Here is a 7,898-nt window from a genome sequence, read left to right as displayed (position 1 = left end):
GGCCCAGCCGCAGCCCCAGGAACACTGGAGGATTCACTGGGTAGTTCCCCTGGCCCTTCAACCCCTGTGAGATCAGACTCCAGCCCAGCATTGCCAGGAGGTGCAGAACCAGGCAGGGACACTGGTCCCAGTGCTGAGGCTGCTCCTGATCCTGTTCCATGCCCAAGAGCTGAGTCAGGGGACAGTTCATCATTTGTCAAAGCTCCTGTTCCTCCAGCTGGCAGCTTTCCAGCATTAGCAGGGTCCTGCTGGGTGTTGAGGCCTGAAGGATCTGTGTCACTCTGAGTATCTTCAAAGGTACTGCCATCCTCTGGACCTCCTGCCTGTGCCATGTTCCCTGTACCCTCACGCCCCTGAGCTGAGACCCCTGCAGTGGGCCATGCCAGTCCTTCAGGTATAGAAGATGTTGGGTTGGCATCACCCAAAGCTGAATTCGAGCCAGCACCAGGTTCATCAGCAACCTGGGGAGTACCAGCTGCAGTCCCCTGTGGCTGTGACCCTCCGAGTGATGGAGACATGACTTCTTCTGGGTCAGCACCAACACCAGGGCTCACTGGTCTCTCTATCTCATCGTCACCTGCAGGCCCAGTGCCAGCCCCAGCCCCTAGGGGTGGGTAAGCAGTTCCAGGAGCACTGGAGCTGTCTGCGAAGGATGGCAAGTCAGCAGCAAGTGGTGGTGGCTGCTCTCCAGTGGCCAGGGCTGGGGAATTCGTGTCACCATGCGCATCGGTGGGAATCCTGGGTCCCAGCAGGAAGGTGGCTGTGTTCCCTGTCACTGCGGGTGCCTCACTGCCTGCAAGCACTGCGGCTGAACCAAGAGTGTCCGATGACTTGCCAGGACCTCCCTGCCCATCCCCATCCCTGTCCCCACTGCCGGCCAGACCCAGTGCTGCCTGGTCAGGGAGGACGGAGGGCTCCCCTGGATTTTCCACTGTTCCCAGCACTGTCATGCTCTCTGGAGGCAGGTGGGATGAGTCAGCTGTGCTGGGTTCACCATTTATTGCATCTTCTGCATCTCCAGGCACTGAAGGCAAGACACCTTCCTCGGCCTCCAACGCTTTTTCTCCCACTGGCTCTGGGGTGATGCTCATGGTCTCACTCATTACCCCATCCTGCTGGGTTGTGAGCAGCACCCCAGCTCCAGGGTTGGGGCTCAAGGAGTTGGCACTGGCTTCGCTTTGGATATCCACAGGCAGTGTCCTGCCTTCCTCTGCTGCTCCCATGGCTGTAGCCAGCCCTTGGCTCTGCAGCACGGTGACACCAGCACCCACGGGGCTGTCAGCAGTTGGCTGTACCACCCAGGTGGCTGCTGGTGGGGGGGTGGTAGGGAGGGGCACAGCACCAGCAGCAGGGTCTAGATCTTGTGTTCCTTCTCTGGTCACGGCTGCAAGGACATCTTCCTTCACATCTGCAAAGAGAGGGGTGGTGCCCAGGGGTGCACCAGGAGTGGCCTCTGTTAAGCTGAGGGCCACCTCTGGGGTGACAGCAGGGAGCTGTGCCAAGATGGCAGCAGCAGTCACGGCTCTCCCGTTATCCTGAGATGCGTTAAGATGCTTGGTCACGTTTGTTGAAGTTGGTGCTGTAGGGCCATAGCCACTTGCCCCTGGCACCAAAGCTCCTGGGTCAGCCCCAGGAGGGAAGGATGGGCTGGCCGGGCTTCCTGCCAGGATGCTCTCGGTTGTGTCAGCATTGGCCATCAGGGTGTTTGTCTCAGCAGTGCCCAACACCTGGGAATAGGGCCCTTCCGTCTCCAGCACATCAGGATAAGCTGTCCCCGTGGCAAACGGCTCCTCGGTAGTGACAGGGACAGCAGTGGCAGCCCTGAGCCCTGCAGAGGAGCACAAAGCAGAGCGTTACACTGGATACCAGAGCAGGCTCAGCCGCACATCTCATCTGTCTGAGCATCAGGAAGCTCCCCCCTCTTCCTAAACCCTACGGCTTCATCCTGCAGCCTTACAAGGCTCTGACTTAAGACTGGAGGAGCAGTCTGGGGGGCCCTTAGGCACAGCACCACACAGCACCTTTTTGCAGCCTCAGTATCAGCAGCTGCTGGCTGAGACAGGACACAGCTCCTCACACGTCAGGGAGAGGTGCAAGCGCAGCAGCAGAAGCAGCCGCTGTGACCCAGCCCAGCTGCTCTGAGGATGGTGCTTCCTGGGCACTGACAGAGCTGGAGCCCAACAAACCCAGTGCATCACCCCAGGGCTGTCTGTTGAGCTCTGCCACTCCAGGACAGCCTCAGCCCTCTTCTCCTCCCTGCAGGGAAAGCCCTGAGCACAGTCACTTCAGCAGAGCTCAGGGTGTTCTTGCATTTTTTCACTTTCGGGTGTCTGACAGACATTTAAATACACTTTACCCTAGATGCTTTGGCAGATAGGACATCCAGGGCTTAGTGAAACATTACCTGTCTGCACATGGCTCCTGACCCGTGGCAGTTAAAGCAGGGTCATTAAATCTCGCCTGAGGCCAGATCCTGCCTGCTCCTGTCCCACTTGCTGCCAGCTGACTGCAGGCACCAGGGGTTCCCTGCCCATTTCCAGCAGCTCCCAGGACCAAGCCCTAGTTACAGCTCCCTCCGCCCGCCCCACATCCAGGAGCTTCACTGAAAGAGAATGGAGACACACACCACCCCACATCCCAAGTGTTTCTCCCACCACCCCCTGGCACCCCTGGGATATTTCACTCAGCTTTATATTTAGGCCAGGGATGTGGGCTTTGGGGAGGCCAAGCTGCCGCCGTTGGCTCCGGGAGGCGCCGGGCGGATCTGCTGACTCTGGCTTTAGGCGGCTGCAATTAGGGGAGACGAAGGGCACCCCAAGGCTGAGACCCAGCAGGGTTTTGCCGCAGCCTGACAGCCCAAGCCTGTTCCCCCACCTGGTGCTCTGGTTCATCAGGTTTCCCCTGCCAGGCAGCCAGACCCCCCTGCAGCAGAGGTGCCTCCAACCTCACCCCCAGCTCAGCTCATTAGTTTGAAGGTAGCTTGTGCCAGAGTCATTAATGAACATTATCTCCTATGCCAGACCAGTCCTCCAGGGGTCCATCCTCCCCCAGTCCCCTGTTCCCCCTTCCAGCAGGCTGCTTCGTCCCTGCTTTCCCCAGCTGAAATAAGCTCTTTGCACAAACCCCCCTCAGCCAGAGAAGCTCAGATGCTTCCCTCCTCATCTCAGGGAAAAGAAAGCACATCAGGCAAGTCCCCCCAGGTTACTTTGGCACACTCCACCCCAGTAAATCCGTGTTTTATCTTATTTCTTCCACACAGAGCAGGAAATGCAGTCTACCCCACACCGCCCATTCACGGGAAGCTTGTGCAAGAGGGGCCCCAGCATGGAGCTCTTCTTCAGGATGTGGGAGGGATGGGAGCATCCTTGAAGCCCTGCTCTGCCAGCTGGCTTCCCTTGGCTCCTTTGCTGGAGAGGTACTTGGCTGCACACAGGCTCCCGGGCCAGGCTCTCACCTCTCTCACAGGTCAGCACTTCAGGGTGATGCCTGCCCCGTAAAACACTTTCCTAGCTCTTTGACTACAATGTATTGCAAGGACTGGTCATAAGAGAAGTTTCCAATGCAGCAAGGATGGAAAAGCATCCCACAAGCATATCTGCTGTGTGATGCAAGGGCTCGGGTAGCTCATATACTAGGAGAAAAAGACAGGACATACCGTGCAGAATCCATATGCAGCATCCCACGAAGGTGGAAAGTGTCCATCCTCTGGTCCCCATGCCTCAGGCACAGTGCTGGGAAGCTCAAAGGGAGGTGAGAGCGGTGAGAAGCCGCTCCGTCCGTCCCTCCCTGCCTGCCTCACCTGCAGAGCTGGAGTCCTGCAGGTGCAATCCTGCTGCTGCTCCCTCCTATTTATAGGGATGGCAGAAGGAGGCAGGTTGCAGCCACCGTGCCCTCCCACCCCCAGTCCTTTCCCTCCAATGTCCCTGTCACCATTCCCTTTCTGTAGAGCCCTCCCCTTCCCAAGGACTGGGTGTCCTGTTCAGCTGGGACATGAATTGGGGGTTACCTAAAGGCCAGCCTACCTGGACCCAGTCCCCACAAGGACCTGGACACAACCCAGTGTCCACCAGCACCAGATGGGGAAGGTGAGCCTGGACCAGTGCATGGCTCTGCAAACAGTGGCAGAGTATCCTCTTACAGTCCCTGAAGGACCTGCTGCCCATGGCAGTCTCCTCACAGACCCCATGGGACCTGCTCCCCAATTAGGGAGGGGGCCACAGAGCAGCAGGCGATGGTGGTGGGACAATGTTGACTGGTGCCACCATGCCTGTGGGAACAACCATGGGCACCAAAATCCGTGGCTGAGCCACGTCTCAGCCTGGGGCAAGGGAAGACACAAGTCCCCACTTAGCTCAAAGCTTCCCCAGGAGCAGAGGCAGCTTATAAAGCAGGGAGAGGTAAGGCCAGGGGCAGGTCCTGGGGTGTCACGGTGAGAAGCCGCTCCGTCAGTCCCTCCCTGCCTGCCTCACCTGCAGAGCTGGAGTCCTGCAGGTGCAATCCTGCTGCTGCTCCCTCCTATTTATAGGGATGGCAGAAGGAGGCAGGTTGCAGCCACCGTGCCCTCCCACCCCCAGTCCTTTCCCTCCAATGTCCCTGTCACCATTCCCTTTCTGTAGAGCCCTCCCCTTCCCAAGGACTGGGTGTCCTGTTCAGCTGGGACATGAATTGGGGGTTACCTAAAGGCCAGCCTACCTGGACCCAGTCCCCACAAGGACCTGGACACAACCCAGTGTCCACCAGCACCAGATGGGGAAGGTGAGCCTGGACCAGTGCATGGCTCTGCAAACAGTGGCAGAGTATCCTCTTACAGTCCCTGAAGGACCTGCTGCCCATGGCAGTCTCCTCACAGACCCCATGGGACCTGCTCCCCAATTAGGGAGGGGGCCACAGAGCAGCAGGCGATGGTGGTGGGACAATGTTGACTGGTGCCACCATGCCTGTGGGAACAACCATGGGCACCAAAATCCGTGGCTGAGCCACGTCTCAGCCTGGGGCAAGGGAAGACACAAGTCCCCACTTAGCTCAAAGCTTCCCCAGGAGCAGAGGCAGCTTATAAAGCAGGGAGAGGTAAGGCCAGGGGCAGGTCCTGGGGTGTCAGCCAAGCCCCACCATGCTCAGCTGCAACTGGGAGTGCTGGGGATCCCCATCTAGAGTCACAGTGGGGTTTCACACTTGCAACTCAGGATGGGCACAGCAGTGCCAAGGTGCTGGGAAGGGGATGAGTGGGCCAGGGAGTTTCCACCACGGTGGGACCAGCATCCCCAGAGGCTAGAGATAAAAAAAAGCCACAGCCCTGAAACTCCTCCTCTGCTACAGGAATCCCCTGGGTCACTTCACCCCTACATTTCTCCTTCCCTTCTTCCCTTGGAGCAGCAATTCCTCCTACCCCCCTCGAAAACTGCTGCCACCTCCACCCCTGCCCCCCTGTGAACAGCATTATGTAAACCCCCACCACTACATGGTTTTGTAATCAATTAAACGCTTCTTAACCAGAAATGCCTCCAGGCGACTCCAGCAAAGCGCTACTGGAGGTGTTAGGCAGGACACAGTGTCCCGCCCGATGGTGGTGGGACAATGTTGACTGGTGCCACCATGCCTGTGGGAACAACCATGGGCACCAAAATCCGTGGCTGAGCCACGTCTCAGCCTGGGGCAAGGGAAGACACAAGTCCCCACTTAGCTCAAAGCTTCCCCAGGAGCAGAGGCAGCTTATAAAGCAGGGAGAGGTAAGGCCAGGGGCAGGTCCTGGGGTGTCAGCCAAGCCCCACCATGCTCAGCTGCAACTGGGAGTGCTGGGGATCCCCATCTAGAGTCACAGTGGGGTTTCACACTTGCAACTCAGGATGGGCACAGCAGTGCCAAGGTGCTGGGAAGGGGATGAGTGGGCCAGGGAGTTTCCACCACGGTGGGACCAGCATCCCCAGAGGCTAGAGATAAAAAAAAGCCACAGCCCTGAAACTCCTCCTCTGCTACAGGAATCCCCTGGGTCACTTCACCCCTACATTTCTCCTTCCCTTCTTCCCTTGGAGCAGCAATTCCTCCTACCCCCCTCGAAAACTGCTGCCACCTCCACCCCTGCCCCCCTGTGAACAGCATTATGTAAACCCCCACCACTACATGGTTTTGTAATCAATTAAACGCTTCTTAACCAGAAATGCCTCCAGGCGACTCCAGCAAAGCGCTACTGGAGGTGTTAGGCAGGACACAGTGTCCCGCTGGAGCAGAGGCAGAGCATGTCAAGTGACACCCTCACCCACCGGCGGGGGACATGCCAGGGGAGGCCAAGTCACGGTTGACAAACTCCCATCCTGTAAACCCACGCATTATCCCCGGCAGCGGGAACAGGGCACAGGCAGCAAATCAGGGCAGAGCCCAGCTCGCCCAGAACAAACATCCTCTGCCCCCCCGAAAGTGCCCGTGTCGGGGCGAGGGCAGGGGAGGACGGTGCAGTGGGGACCTGTGCAACCAGCGCTGCAGATCGCGGGGTGACCGCCCAGCCAGTGACCACCCGAGCAGCCACCACAGCTGGGCCGATGGAGGATTAGAGGGATGCAAATGCACCGTGGGAGAGCTGCTCCTGCCTGTGCTGAATCGCTTTGGAAAGCCACCCCGACGGGGAATATGTGCTGACGCTGGAGAGAGTTGTTCCAGCTGGTGTTTGAGGTGCAAAATGTGATGGGAACTACAGGGATTGTTGCAAATGTGCTGCTTGACATAGGGGAAAATCGCTTGGTGGAAGCAAGGCTCTTCCAGCCCACCTTGCCTTCAGCCCACACCTGCAAGCTCCTGTCCATGGTGTGCTGGAACAAGCACTCAGAGACCCTCATGCCTGTGCCTCCTGCCCATGCTGACCTCAAAAAGCTCCATGTCCCTGCTGCCTCTCCAGCAGAGTCATGGGGAGTGACAAACCACGCTCACCTCTCTGCTCTGGCATCTGCACTTCCTCCTAGGAAAACCTGCAGCCACTGTAGGTTATCCCTCATCTCCCAAGATGGTGCCTTGTTCACACCCTGGGAAGGGGCTTTTTGATCCTTCTGCTATGCCTGAAACAAAGCTCCTGGCAAGCCACTGGCTCCTGCAAGGATAACCATCACCTGCAGTTACCAAGGACCAAATCACTGTATGAGTATCAGGGCCCCTCAGGATCCCAGAGCTGGCGGGCAATGCCATGAATCCCAGCACCTGGGGACTCTGCACCATCTGGCACAGTACAGCATGGCCCAGCACAGTGCCTTATCGGTTTTCCTGGAATTAATGGGTTGGTTGTTCCAGCCCTGCGGAGATCCCAGCATCTCCTACTGGCACTGCTCTGGCCTCCTGGCAAGGGCATTTGAAGAGGGCTCAAGGCTGGTGGTGGAGGGGAACCAGGTTATCCATCAACCCCACAAGTTCTGGATGACTTGGCAAGCTGGGCACATTGCAACACCCTCCTGCCAAACAGCAGGAGCTGAGCTATAGCCACGGGCAGGGGTGAAAGGGAGAGGGACACTGGAAGGAACACCTGAGTCACAAGGGAATTGAGACGTGTGCCCTGTGATGCTGCTGGGCCCTCCAAAGGTGATTGTCCTGTTAGACACAGCGTCTGCTCCTTTGGACACTGCTGATAGATGTGAGCAGGTTACAGCAAAGAGGCTGAGAAATGCTTTACAGGCTAGGAAATCAGCAGGACTCAGATCCAAACTCTCAAGGCACCTCTGGTCAGGGTTCTGTGGCAGGGAAGCAGCTGTGGGTTGAAGGTGGTGGCCACCATCCTTAAGGATGGCAGGCACAGAGACATGGGCAATGTCAGGAGCTTGTCAGAGCTCTGTGTCCCCAACCCGCTGGCAGTGCCCAGCATCCCATGGGAGCCATGTCCCCCCACCCTGCCCCTCTTTTCCCTCCCAGGTAGGGAGGCAGAA

Source organism: Chaetura pelagica, unplaced genomic scaffold (genome assembly GCF_000747805.2).
Source record: "Chaetura pelagica isolate M959 unplaced genomic scaffold, ChaPel_1.0 scaffold20, whole genome shotgun sequence".
NCBI lineage: Eukaryota > Metazoa > Chordata > Aves > Apodiformes > Apodidae > Chaetura > Chaetura pelagica.
Note: the sequence above shows the minus strand (reverse complement) of the source record.